Source organism: Saimiri boliviensis, chromosome 3 (assembly GCF_048565385.1).
Source record: "Saimiri boliviensis isolate mSaiBol1 chromosome 3, mSaiBol1.pri, whole genome shotgun sequence".
In the NCBI taxonomy this organism is placed as follows: Eukaryota; Metazoa; Chordata; class Mammalia; order Primates; family Cebidae; genus Saimiri; species Saimiri boliviensis.
Genome location: NC_133451.1, coordinates 100,714,122 through 100,728,867, shown reverse-complemented (window position 1 = coordinate 100,728,867; position 14,746 = coordinate 100,714,122). Strand labels below are relative to the sequence as shown.

At 39.0% G+C, this 14,746-nt stretch overlaps 1 long non-coding RNA gene across 3 annotated transcripts in view; it reads left to right on the top strand.

Annotated features, from left to right (window-relative positions):
* Window positions 1–14,746, top strand: part of LOC101030116 (uncharacterized) — a 215,409-nt gene that overhangs the window by 147,041 nt on the left and 53,622 nt on the right. For all 3 annotated transcript variants that reach the window (XR_012516915.1, XR_005579136.2, XR_012516916.1), the window contains exons 4-6: window positions 2,918–2,993; window positions 7,091–7,115; window positions 9,484–9,531. This is a non-coding gene — a long non-coding RNA (uncharacterized LOC101030116). The remainder of the gene's footprint in view (window positions 1–2,917; window positions 2,994–7,090; window positions 7,116–9,483; window positions 9,532–14,746) is intronic.

The following is a 14,746-nucleotide window of genomic DNA, read 5'->3' as shown; positions in this document are numbered from 1 at the left end:
CAAAAGAATTTTATTTCCTTTTTTTTTTTTTTTTTTTTTTTTCCTGAGACAGAGTCTTGTTCTGTTGCCCAGGCTGGAGTGCAGTGGTGCCATCTTGACTCACTGCAACCTCCACCTCCCGGGTTCAAGCAATTCTCCTGCCTCAGCCTCCTGAGTTGCTGGGATTACAGGTGTGTACTACTGCGCCTGGCTAATTTTTGTATTTTTAGTAGAGACAGAGTTTCACCATGGTCAGGCTGGTCTCTTAACTCCTGACCTCATGATCTGCCTACCTCAGCCTCCCAAAGTACTGGGATTACAGGCATGAGCCACTGCACCCAGCCAAAAATTTTATTTTTAATGCCATTATTGGAAATTAAGAGACTGAAACATGGGGACGTTAAAGCCAAGTTTGCATTTGGCTAATGAATTAGTTGACGGGAGTAGATCTGATTCTAGAGACTAACTCACTTCTGCTTTTTCCCAATCCAGACCCCTTTCTGTTCAGCTATCCTGCTTTTCTTCCATAATGTTAGTGCTTGAAAGAGGTGGGCTATATCAGGATAGGAATATTTTTGGTTTTGTCGGTTGTAGGGATTTTCTTGCAGTTACTTGGTTCTGTGGTTATAGTGCAAAAGCAGCCACAGACAATACATACATGAATGAGCAGAGGTGCATCCCAATGGACTTTCCTCACAGAAACAGACTGAGGGCCAATATTGGCCTGCTGGCTGTAGTTTACCAACACCTGTTCTGTACCTTTTTGTTTTTTGTTTTTTTCAGAAGTAAGAAAGAAGGTTTTAAAATAAGGTAAACCAAAATTTCCAGGTATCTTAAAGATATTTGTAATGAGAAGATTGACCACTTCCCTTAGTGCTCAGGAAAAACAACAAATGTGTTGTTACATTTCATTGTAAAGGGTGTATCCTCTTATTTTCAAATAACAATTGTTCTGTAAGGCTTAGTGTGTTGGAAAGAAAAGCTAAGAACTTAGAATCTCAAATGTGTTGTTTTTCCTGAGCACTATTCTGTGGCCATCCCCAATGAGCCCAGTTCTCGGTACTACAAACAGAAGAAGCTCCTATCTCAATTTAATCTTACCCTTTTCTTCCCCCATTTCAGTAGATGGTAACCGTGCAGACTGGTGCCAGTACACAATGACCCTGCAGTTATCCCAGAACAGGCCTCTCTCTTTTTCCATAATGGCTGACCTGAGTTTAAAGTTGGGATCTACCCATCGATGATAGACTGGACAGGGAAAATGTGGCACATATACACCAAGGAATATTATGCAGCCATCAAAAACGATGAGTTCATATCCTTTGTAGGGACATGGATGAACCTGGAAACCATCATTCTCAGCAAACTGACACAAGAGCAGAAAATCAAACACCGCGTGTTCTCACTCACAGGCAGGTGTTGAACAATGAGAACACATGGAGACAGGGAGGGGAGCATCACACACTGGGGTCAGTTGGAGGGAAATGGGGGAGGGACAGCAGGGGATGGGGAGTTGGGGAGAGATGGCATGGGGAGAAATGCCAGATATAGGTGAAGGGGAGGAAGGCAGCGAATCACACTGCCATGTGTGTACCTATGCAACAATCTTGCATGTTCTTCACATGTACCCCCAAACCTAAAATGCAATAAAAAAAGAAAAAATAAATAAAGTCGGGATCTAGCTATTTTTCTACAGCTGGAAAACCAGTTGTCCTAACACTTCAGATAATCTCTTTTTGGCACTAACTAGGAATGCCACATGTATCACATATGAAATTTCTCTAGGTATGTAAGTCTGTTTCTAGATTTGCACTCTGTTTCATGAATGTACATGTCTATTTCTCTATGAATACATCTTTACTGTATTGTATCTCTCTATCAGGAAAATCTCTAGGTTTTCTTTTGGACTTTTTAACAAAAAGTCTAGTTTTCTTCATATGTCTTGTACATTTTTATAATAGCTTTTATATAGCTGCATTGAACTGATTTCTAAAAGTGTAAACAGTAATACATGTAGCTGAAGTTTGTGCACTGAAAGTAAAGACTGAACTGTAAGCAATTGCCAACCAAGAGCCTGAGACTGTGGTATAGTTTCTATATCCTTTCTGGCACTGGAAGTGACTGACCAGTGTGCACCAAATAAACAAACAAACCAAAAAAGAAATACAGACCGGACAAGACCAGAACAAAGAAAAGCCAGACTATTTTACAAAACACCTGGACCCAGTCCCGGAGAGTGTTGGTGAAATGTCTTATCAACACCCTCGGGAGGAGGTTTCAGAAGCTCTCTCTGGGAACAAGGATTCCAGGAAGAGCCGGGCAGGCAGCACCCTCCTGTGAGGTTGCACAAGCTTTGGGGTTTCAGTTGGATGAAACTGATCTTTCCAAGTTTTCCTTCTTCCAGATCTCCACTCTCCCCATTCTGTCTAACTGGCCTCCACTCTCATCATGCACTTGAATTTGTTTAGCCCAGTGTACCTCATTGTAGTTACTTGCTTCTCATCCTTACATTCACTTCTGAGCCTGTGTTTATTTGGACTGGCACAATGTTCATTTACTACATGGTTCTAGTCTCTTGGCTTCTCTTGCTTTACTATGAGACTGACCTCTACTTGGGCCATTTTTGACTCTTGGTTTTTCATTCTTGGGCACTCCCTCTGCTACTCTGGTTACTGTCTACTCCCCTGGAACATCTCTCCCCTCCGAGCTTGCTGGCCTCCTGAGTGTGACTCCAAGCCAACCCAGTGCCTGTATTTTCCCCACAACTCATTATTGTTGTAGATCACCCTAGTACCTAATTTAAATTATTCCGTGTGTGTGTGTGTGTGTGTGTGTCTGCATTTTGCAAAGTGATATCAAATGCATGCCATAGAGTAGGATTGCTCCTCAACTAATCTTATTTATTTTATAAAGTCCTATTTTAAATGAACTGTTGCAGATCTTGAAGTGATAGCTATATCAGATGGATTCAACCAACATATGGAGTCACTCCCTTAGCACGCTGGACAAATCAGGTGAGCAGTGCTCCTTAGACTAAGGCAGATGTTACATGAATGGGTTATTGTTGGTGTTGCCACTCTCTATGACAGTTAACATATTATTTGACCCATATTCTCATGTGCATACACTTTTATTGAATAAACAAAGACATATCCATACAAAGCCATGCCCAATAGCCATAGTAACATCTCCAGAAGAATTCCAGCTTGTGTATACAACCTGAATTCACACTCGTACAGAGGTCTCCAACTATGGTCTTAGAATAATCTGGCAAACTTTTAAAAGATAGAGATGCTCAGGCCTTACTACAGACCAATAAAAGTGAAGTTTGTAAGGGTGGGCCCAGGCATTGATATTTTTTAAAAATTTCCCAGGTGATTCCAATGTGCATCCAAGGTTGCAAACCACTGTTTTAGCAGAACTTTTGGAGACACCAACTTTTTTTGCTGTACATACTAGTGTCACAAAATCTGCCTTTTAAACTTGGAGAAGACTTATGGGAGCTCACTCTCTAATTTAGGTCAGGCAATCTAACTTAGTATTCAACTTGGATTTATTTTTGTCCTTTCTCTGTTGCATTAATCCTCTGAACTCAGAAAGCAATGCATCAGAGAGAATTATTTATAATTTTTAAAAGGGCCACATCTATACTCAGATCCCATGGGTTTGTCTCCACAGGGACACAGCTGTGATATTTTTGAAGAGCCTTGTAGGAATTTCAACAGCATGAAAAGTCTACTGAGCATTATTAGAATCAAAGCAAGTCCACAGTGGAATAGTATTGTTGAAACAACATTTTATCTGTCAGTCTTTCCAGATCCAGACAAGGGGACTCACTGTAGCTAGTGTAAGCAGAAAATGAATTTATTAAGGGTTAGGTTGCAGCTAGGAGGAGTGCCCAAATCACGGCACAGGATTTCTTCTATAAAGATCCTGCTGCTGCCATTGGAGGATTAGCCAGGGCAGTTCATACTGAGGACTTAGAGCTAGACTCCTCGAAGTTCTGTTAGCACCTATGCCATCCTGCAACAGGTGCCTCCTTCACTAACTGTGCCAAGTGATGTCCTTTATCACTAATGTACACAATGCACATTAAGCAAGATTGTGCCCAGCTGCAAGAATTGCTGGAAAACAGTACTTTTTTTTTTCCTAATTTTAATTTTTTAAAATTCTAGCCCCACTGGGATGCAAATAGTACTTTTTTTTTTTAATACTGGGGAAACAAGACAGAGATTATGAGAAATTCCTAAACATAGAAAGGAAGTTTAAAAGATTTAGAATGGCCTCAAAAGATGACAAACACCCTTTTGTGTTCTTTCATTTTTCTTCCTAGAGGTACCCTGCGTGCACACACTCCTACTAAAAATTTACTGGAAAACACCTGATATCAATCATGTCAATATGAATTTAAGACCTTGGCACTATCTCTTTCTAGAACATTTGCATATTGTCTCATCTCTGATTGTATTAGTCCTTTTTTGCATTGCTATAAAGAAATACCTGAGGCTGGGTAATGTTTGGGGAGATTTAATTGGCTCACAGTTCTGTAGGCTGTACAGGAAGCATGGTGCTGTCATCTGCTTAGCTTCTGGTGAGGCCTCAGGGGGTTTTTGCTTATGGCAGAAGGCAAAGTGGGAGCAGGTGTGTCACACGGCATGAGCAGAAGCAAGAGGCAGGGGTCAGTGCCAGGCTCTTTAAACAACCAGTTGTTATATAAACTACCAGAGTGAAAACTCACTCATTAACAGGTGGATGGTTCCAAGCTATTCATAAAGGATCTGCCTCCAATGCTCCAAACACCTCCTACCAGGCCCTCCTCCAACATTAGGGATTACGTTTCAAAATCAAATTTGAAGGAGACAAATATACAAACCATGTCACTAATAATGGAGTGGAAGAAAGGTTTTATTCTTTCCCCAAAGTAATTAATCCTAGAAGAGCTCCCTGCAACGCCACTGTATTAGTCCATCCTCATGCTACTAGGAAGAAATATCCAAGAATGGATAATTTATAAAGAAAAGAGGTTTAATTGACTCACAGCTCTGCAGAGGAACTTACATTGATGGTAGAAGTGGAAGCAAATATGTCCTTCTTCACATGGTGGCAGCAAGAAGTGCAGAGCAAAATGGGGAAAAATCCCTTATAAAACCCATCAGATCTCATGAGAACTCACTCATGATCAAGAGAACAGCCTGGAGGTAACCACTCCCACGATTCAATTCCCTCCCACCGGGTCTCTCCCGTGACACATAAGGATTATGAGAACTACAGTTCAAGATGAGATTTGGGTGGGGACACACCCAAACCATATCACTCACCTACTCTCATTTATACACAAGGTGTCCCTGAAGTTCAGAGTTGAACTTTACAATCAAGAAAGTTTACAGAGTACTTGAAGCAAATCTGGAACGAGCTACACTAAAATACTAATAGAGCTATGAGGAAATGCTGGTAAGAGAAGGCTGAGAAAACGTGAAAAAAAATACAATAGATTTTATGGAGAAGATGGCACGCTTTCTTTTAGGGACAGAACAAAGAGACCTTTTTAAAATTATAGAATAACAAAAGAAGTTTATTCACACCAAAGGAACAGCTCCCCACAGGGTTGTCGTCAGGACCCTCAGCAATTCCCTTGGCTTTTTAGTAGAGGAAATTCTCATCTAAGGCAGACGGTTTCCAGGAGAACTTGCCTAGAGGCAATATAATGACCCAAATAATCTCTTCAAGTTTTGCAGGTTTTGATGCTGTGAAAGAATCTTATTTTTGTCCTGCAGTAGAAGCCAAATTCGTGTCTTCAAGTACATTGGTTAAGGTTAAGTTTGTGGAGCCGAATGAAGCCTCAGGTAGTTAATGGAATGTGTGAGTAGATGCGCATCTGAGAGCCTGCCTGCACAGTGGTCTAGCCTCAGCCTCTCCTCAGAGCACCAGCAGTTTGCTTCCATCTCGGACCCCTGCCTTCTTACCCAGAGTGGCCCCTTGCTTTCTGAAAAGGAGCAAAAAGTCTGAAACCCACACTTCAAAGTCAAAGGGAATTCTATTTTAACATTGTAATTTCATTGAACTGTTACCAATCATGAAAGGTCATCAGTAAAGAATAAACACGATAAGCATTGGTCTGGATGTCCTCCAGGAAGGTTGAGGAAGGAGTGGCTTCAGAGAAAAGCACAACATAATTAAATATGTGCTGGCTACTGATATTGCATATTCAATTCTGTTTGTGCACAGGAGGGAGCCGTTTTCTCCTGCATTTGGTTAGTGTTAGTCCAGTTTCACTGAGCGAGAGAAAATACGTGTGGAAACACTGTGTTATCAAGCTACTTGAAGATGTTATTCTTTTTTTCTTTTTTAATACAACTTTTGTGATTATTATTATTATTGTTGTTGTGGTGGTGGTTATTTTGGAGCAGTTTTAGGTTAACAGCAAAACTGAGTGGGAAGTACAGAGATTCCCCTTATGTTCTCTCTACTGACACACATATAGCCTTCTCCATTATCAGCATCCCCCACAAGAGTGGTATATTTGTGACAGTTGATAAATTAACATTGACACATCACACATACCCAAAGTCCAGAGTTTTCATTAGGGTTTTTTCTTGATGCTGTACATTCTATGAGTTTTTGACAGATGTTTAACAACATGTGTCCACCAATATAGTATCATACAGAGTATTTTCACTGCTCTAGAAATCCTCTGTGCTCTGCCTATTCATCAACACCCTGTTAAATTCTGGCAACCACTGATCTTTTTATATTCTCAACAGTTAAAAAAAAAAAATTATGGTGGCTCATGCCGGTAATCCCAACACTTTGGGACGTTGAGGCAGGCAGATCACCTGAGGTCAGGAGTTGGAGACCAGCCTGGACAACATGGTGAAACCCTGTCTCTACTAAAATTACAAAAATTAGTCAGGCATGGTGCTGGGTACCTGTAATTCCAGCTACTTAGGAAGCTGAGGCACGAGAATTGCTTGAACCCAGGAGGCAGAGGTTGCAGTGAGCTGAGATAGCGCCAACTGCACTCCAGGCTGGCCGACAGAGTGAGTCTCCGTCTCAGGAAAAAAAAAAATCATTCTTAGTCCTTCAACTTTGTTTTTTTTTTTTTTATTTCTAGGATGTCATATGGTTGGAATCATACAGTAAGTAGTTTTTTCAGATTGGCTTCATTCACTTAGTAATGTGGATTTAAGTTTCCTCCATTACTTTTCACAGCTTGACAGTGTAATTCTTTTTAGCACTGAATAGTTCATTGTTCAGATGTACCATAGATTATTTATTCACCTACTGAAGAATATTTTGGTGCTTCCAACTTCTGGCAATTATGAATAAAGTTGCTATAAACATCTGCATACAGGATTTTGTTTGGATGTAGGTTTTCAACTCCTTGGTAAATACCAAGGAACACAATTGCTGGGCTGTATGGTAAGAATTTTCTAAGAAACTGCCAAACTGTCTCCCAAAGAGGTTATACCACTTTACATTGCCACCAGCAATGAATGAGAGTTTCTATTGCTCGACATCCTTGTTAGCATTTGATGCTGTCAGTGTTCTGTATTTAGCCATTCTGGTGTGCAGTAGTGGTTTCAGGATGCTGTTTTAACTTGTATTTCCCTGATGACATGTGATATGGAATATCTTTTTGTTTGTTTATTTCCATCTGCATATCTTCTTTCATGAGGGTCTGTTAAGGTCTTTGGCCCATTTTTAATTGAGTTGTTTTCCTGTTGTCGAGTTTTAAGTGCTCTTTGTATATTTTGCACAACAATCTTTTACCAGATGTATTTTGCAAATATTTTTCTCCTAGTCTGTAGTTTGTCTTTTCATCATATTGACATTGTCTTTCGCAGAGCAAAGTTTTTAATTTTAATGAAGCTAGAGTTTATCACTTATTTTGTGTGTGTGTGGATAGTGCCTTTGATGTTGTATTTAAGAAGCTACCTTCATAACCAAAATGATGTAAGTTTTCTCTTATGTTATGTTCCAGAAGTTTGGTAGTTTTTCATTTCACATTTAGGTCTATTGCCTATTTTTAGTTAACTTTTGTGAAGAGTATCAGATCTTTATCTAGACTTCTTTTTCTTTCTTTCTTTTCTTTCTTTTTTTTTTTGTAAGCGGAAGTCCATTTATTTCAGCACTATTTGTTGAAAGGACTGTATTTGTTCCATGTTATTGCCTTTGTTCCTTTGTCAAAGATCAGTTGACTATATTTATTTTACATGGATTTATTTCTGGACTCTCTATTGTATTTCATTATTTTTCTATTCTTCTGCCAATATCACACTGCCTTGATTACTGTAGCTTTATATAATGCCTTGACTTGGGGAATATCAGTCCTTCAGCTTTGTTCTTTAAAATTGTGTTGACTATTGTAGGTCTTTTGCCTTTCCATATAAACTTTAGAATCAGTTTGTCAATATCCACAAATAACTTGCTGGGATTTTGATTGGGATTTTATTGAATCTATAGATCAAGTTGAGAAGAACTGACATTTTGACAATATTGAGTATTCCTATTCGTGAACATTAAAAATCTCTCCGTTTACTTATTTCCTCTTTGATTTCATTCATCAGAGTTTTATAATTTTCTTTATGTAAATATTTTACATATTTTGTTGGGTTTATGCCTAAGTATTTAATTTCAGTGTTACTAAAATAAATGATATTTTTGTTGTTTTGTTGTTCTTTTTTTTTTTTTTTTTTTTTTTTTTTTGAGACAGAATCTCTCACTCTGTAGCCCAGGCTGGAGCACAGTGGCATGATCATGGCTCACTGCAGCCTTGACCTCCTGGGTTCAAGCAATCCTTCCATTTCAGCCTCCTGAGTAGCCAGGACCACATACATGTGCCACCATGCGTGGCTAATCTTTGTGTTTTTTGTAGAAATGGGATTTGTCACATTGCTTAGGCTGGTCTTGAACTTCTGATCTCAAGCAATCTGCCTACCTCAGCCACCCAATGTGCTGGAATTACAGGCCTGAGCCAACACACCCCACCATATTTTTCATTTCAAATCTCACTTGTTCATTGCTGGTATATAAGAAAGCAAGTCACTTCTGCATATTAACTTGTATCCTGCAACCTTGTTATAACTTCATATTAGACTCAGGAGATTTTTGCTGCTGTTTATTCTTTTGGATTTTCTACATAAATGATCATGTCATCTGCAAACAAAGATAGTTTTATTTCTTCCTTCCCAATGTGTATATACTTTTAATTTCCTTTTTGTGACTTATTGCATTAGCTAAGGCTTCCAGTACCACATTGAAAACAAGTGGTAAGAAGGGACATAATTGTTTCTGATTTTAGGGGGAAAGCTTTGAGTTTCTCATCATTAATTATGATGTGAGTTACAGAGTTTTTTTGTGGCTATTCTGTATCAAGTTGAAGTTCCCTTCTATTTCCGGTTTAGTGAATTTTTATTATAAACGGTGTTGGATTTTTGTCAAATGCTTTTTCTGCATCTGTTGATAATTATGTGATTTTTCTTTTTTAACCTATTGATGTAATAGATTGCATTAGCTGATTTTTGAATACGGAACCAGCCTGGGATACCTGGGGTAAGTCCCACTTGGTCATGACATATAATTCTGCTCACATATTGTTGGATTCAATTTGCTAATACTTTGTTGAGGATTATTACGCCTATGTTCATTAGACATATTGGTATATAGCTTTCTTTTCTTGTAATGTCTTTATCTGGTTTTGATATTAAGACAATGCTGGCCTCATAGAAGAAGTAGGAAGTGTTCTTTCTAATTCTGTTTTCTGAAAGGGATTGTAGAAAATAGAATGATTTCTTTGTTAAATGTTTCTTCTTACTCACCAGTGAACCAATCTGAGTCTGTGCTTTCTGCTTTGAATGGTTATTAATTAATTATTAAATTTCTTTAACAGTGATAGTGCTACTCAGATTATCTATGTATCATTGTGTGAGATTTGACAGATTATGTCTTTCAAGAAGTTGGTGTGTTTCATCTAGGTTATCAAATTTCTGGGCATACACTTTTTCATACTACCCTTTGTTATCCTCTTAATGTCAGTGCTCTCTACAGTCCCCTCTTTCATTTTTGATATTAGTAATTTGTCTCTTCTCTGCCTTTTTCCTCATTAGCCTGGCTAAAGGTTTATTGATTTTACTATCTTTCCAAAGAACCACTTTTGGTTTAAATGATTCTCTCTGTTGATTTATTGTTTTCAGTCTCATTGATTTCCACTCTGATTTTTATTATCTCATTTATTCTGCTTATGTTGGGTTTAATTTGCTCTTCTTTTTTTAGTTTCCTAAGGTAAAAATGTAGATTACTGATTTTAGATTATTTCTTCTTTTCCAATACTTGCATTAAATGCTACCATTTTCCCTCTAAGCACTATTTTTGCTATAGCACATACATTTTAATAAGATGAATTTTCATTTTCATTTAGTTTAAAATATTTTAAAATTTCTCTTGAGGTTTCTTCTTTGGCTCCTATGATATTTAGAATTGTGTTATTTAATTTCTGCATATTTTGAGATTTTCCAGTTATCTTTCTGTTATTGATTTCTAGTTGAATTTCACTTGTGGTCTGAGAGCAGACACTGTATGATTTCTATTAAGCTTGTTAAGGTGTGTATTATGGACCAGAATGTGATCTATTTTGGTGGCTATTCCCTGTGAGTTTGAGAGCAATGTGTTCAGCTAGGGTTAGATGTAACAGACTGTAGATGTCAATTATGCTGCTGTTTCTTGAACTTCAAGTTTCACTTTGTTCTTGGATGTATATATTTTGTTATTGGGAGTCTGTCATAGAAATCATAGCATAAAATGAGGCTGAGGTAAGTATGATGATTTGATTGCAAAATGGGCAAAGTGTGAAACAGGGGGCCTAAACAAATATTTTAGAAGATATGCTTATTTCCACTCAAACTGTTGAAGAATGAATGGAAACAAAAATATCTTGATAGATATCACTATCCAGCATTTATTTGTTTACCAGACACTTTAAACATGCCATCTCAATTTCATCTTCAAAAAAATGCCCATGAAATACCTACTGTTGAGGAAAAGGAGGCTCAGAGATGTTAGGGAATTTGTTTATAGCTAAAAACAGGATTTACTCATAATCTTTTCATTCAGCTATACTGTAACTTTTGGCAGATTTTATTGCAATCAGCAGCAGCTGTTGAGTGATATAATGAACACTGTCAGTGTCCTGCCATATCCTGTTGCCCTTTCTGTTTTAGTGTGTGCTGCCCACCTTCTAACTGCCAGCTCTGGCAAATTCTTTGCCTGAAGACTTTCCCTGGCTAATTGAAGCCCATTTAGCAGTACAAAAGTACCCACACATAATTGCTCTATTTCTACCCAACCAGTTGTCAAGCATTGACTGAGAGGAGCTGGTAAGAAAATATCCCAGCTCCTTCATTCTTCATGTAGGATAACTCTAAGACGTGTGTTATACGCTGGCTCCAAGGGAGTTCTCTAGCAAGAATATACTTCAGGTATCCATAATGGTAAGAAACTTGCTTGACAGCAAACCTTTTATTGGCTACTTCCTTCCCTTTCTCAACTCCTCACTTCCCTATCAGTGTTTACTAGCATTCAAATAAACCACTTTCATTGGATCCTTGTCTCAGAACCCACAGGAACTCAAACTAAGACAGTTATGCTTGTACCTTGCTACTAATAAATAAAAATTGGGGCCAGGTGCAGTGGCTCATGCCTGTAATCCCAGCATTTTGGGAGGCTGAGGTGGGTGGATAGCTTGAGCCCAGGAGCTTAAGACCAGCCTGGACAAAATGGTGATACCTCATTTCTACAAAAACACAAAAATGAACTGGGCATGGTGGTGTGCATCTGGAATCCCAGATACTCAGGAGGCCGAGGTGGGAGGATCGCTTGAGCCTGGAGGGCAGAGGTTGCAGTGGGCCAAGATTGTGACACTGTACTCCAGCCTGGGTAACAGAGTGACATCCTGTCTAAAGTAAAAAAAAAAAAAAAAAAATGAGGCTGAGGTAAGTATGATGGTTTGATCGCAAAATGACCCCAATTTTTTATCCTTCTCTATATCCATATCCTTTATAATGTGAGTTTGCAGCTAGGCAGAGTATATTTTTCCATTCCTTATATCTATGCTGGCTTTGAAACTTGCTTTGGCCAATATAATGAGGCAGAAGTGGCAATGTGCCAGTTTTGAGCCCAGGCTTCAATGTGGCTTGGTGAGCTTCTGAGCATGCTTGCTCTCGCTCTCGCCCTCACTCTCGCTCTTGTTCTCCCTCTCCCTCTCCCTCTCTCAGAGGTCTTCTACCTGCATAAAAACAAGTCTAGGCTAGTTTCCTGGAGGCTAAAAGCACATATGGAACTGAACCCCTCAGAGGCTGTAGCCATCTGAGACCAGCCAGCCCTTAGCTGACTCACCAGCTGACCGCAGATACATGAGTGAATCCAGCTATTCTCAGCCAACTCCAGCCCAGATCAGCAAAACAACATTAGCAAACCCAGAGACTCTGGGCAAAAATAAATATTTATCCTGTAAGCCACTACTCTTTGCTATGCAGCACTTTTGTGGCAATAGATAACTGATGCAGGTACTGTGAGCTCTGTTGATTTCCATTCTTTCTGCTTCCTTTTGCCGTAGCCTCTTTATACATGTTCATTCTCTCTATTCCTTTCTACTAGTATTTGTAAATATATTAGTATTTTCTTCTGATCACTGATGATGCTGGAACTGCTAAGCAATGTGTAATAGGCTCTACCATTAATTTTGCTGTAATCCAAAGTTTGAGAAAATCTTTTAAGACCTTTCCTTCAGTTACTCTGCATATTGCAGGCTGAGTAGCTAGTGTATTTTTTATTAGAAATGATTGTACTATAAGGAATTGTCTAAAGAGAGAGTAGAGGGCTGAGGGAACACAGGAACCTTGGAGAACATAATGGAAAAGAACAATTCTCTCCAGAAAAAAAAAATTTTTAAACAGCAAAGAGAAAATGAGAGACAGGACAATGGCTCCATTTCTTCATTCTGCAAATTATTCAGCCTCTACTCTGTGCCAGGTGCTATGTTCAATGCTGAAGATTCCAGGGCATGTAAGAAGATGGTCCCTGCCTTTGAAGAACTAAGATTTTAGTAGAGGATTGTGCTCAGAACAATAACAAAAAAAATTAATAATTCTTTATGTTCTGGAAGTTTGAGAGAACATTTAGTAAATGCACGTTTCTTACTTGGGGATGATGTTAGACAATGAGAAAGTTCCTTTGTGAACCTGAGGCTTCCTGGAGGGCAATAGGAAGGAGATCAAAAGCCTGAGGACTGGCAGGGTAAGGTCAGTACTAGAGGGAGGGAGGGCTTGGCAGAGTAGCAGCCGAGAGGGAATTCGCAACCACTACGATGCCTCAGTGCATGTAGTGGAGTCCGGAGGATGTGGGAGGCTGGAGATGGCGAAGTGCATCCCGAGGGCTCCCATGCCTCCTCAGGAAGAGAAATAAAGCTTCTGTGGTTGCTGAGAAAAGTAGGTTTTATAGTCGTTCCGTAGTTCACAGATTTACACATAGTCTACCTACTTAATGGCAATCAATGTGTCATTTGGCATTTGTGTTAATTAAACTTTTTAATAAAACTTTGGGTTAAGAGTGCTTATCTCATATTTCAGACATTCCCAGGAGTGCTTAGAAAGTGGCTCGAAGTAGGAAAAATATGCCATTTGGCAATATTCCATGAAACTAATTACCATAAAGAAGTCATGAAAATTTACACAGAAGGGCTTGCTACAAAAATTTGAATTAATTGAGAAGATAATTTACTGAGTTTTGCCAGATTATCATTATATCCAGTCCTTCACCTCCCACATAGATGCTTGTAAGAGATTCCATCACTTTGCCTCCTCAAATTTCAACCGTCTGAATTTGTCTCTTAAAATCTGACTTTGTAGTACCCCATGGAGGCCTATATACTAACACTATTGATATAGCACAGTGTATTTTTCTTTGCACTTTAGAACAGACTCATTGACATGAAATACATCATCAAAGTTCCCAATTTAGAACAAGCTCTCCACGGTCATCCTCTGAGGCACAGAAAATGGTATCATGTCAGCCACTTGAATGCCAGCTCCTTGAGGGCAGTGATTTTACCAGTTCGGTTTAGCTTGATTGTATTCCCAGTGCCTGATGTACTTGTTCAATAAGTGGATAAAAGGATTAAATACCATCTCATGCCCAAGAATAACAAAGCCAGTTAAAAATAAAAACAAGAACAAAAGTCAGCACTACTTCTCTGGGAAAATAAAGAAATAAAGCATTTCTCAATAATATATGAATTAAGGTGTCTCTGTAGAAATTATCTCTATGTGGCCCAGGGTATAAAGGTGCCTTAGATTAGGCCAGGGCCAATGTCTTGGGTCTCATAATTTGAAAGTCTCTGAACAGCTCTTTATAACTCTTGTTGCAACCATATTCTAACTGTCTGCCCATATTCAAAAGACCACATATGGCCCATGATATAGAGAGATAGTCCCTTTTCTCTGGTAGGTCTGAGACAAGGGGATTTTGAGTAACAGAGGACTGGTAGGTAGTGTTTTAAGAAAGAAAGAACTGGTCACAAAAATGATGATGGGGTCGGGCGCAGTGGCTCACACCTGTAATCCCAACACTTTGGGAGACCTAGGCAGGCAGGTCACTTGAGGTCAGGAGTTTGAGACCAGCCTGGACAGCACGGTGAAACTCTATCTCTATTAAAAACACAAAAATTAGCCAGGCATGGTGGTGGGTGCCTGTAATCCCAGCTTCTCAGGAGGCT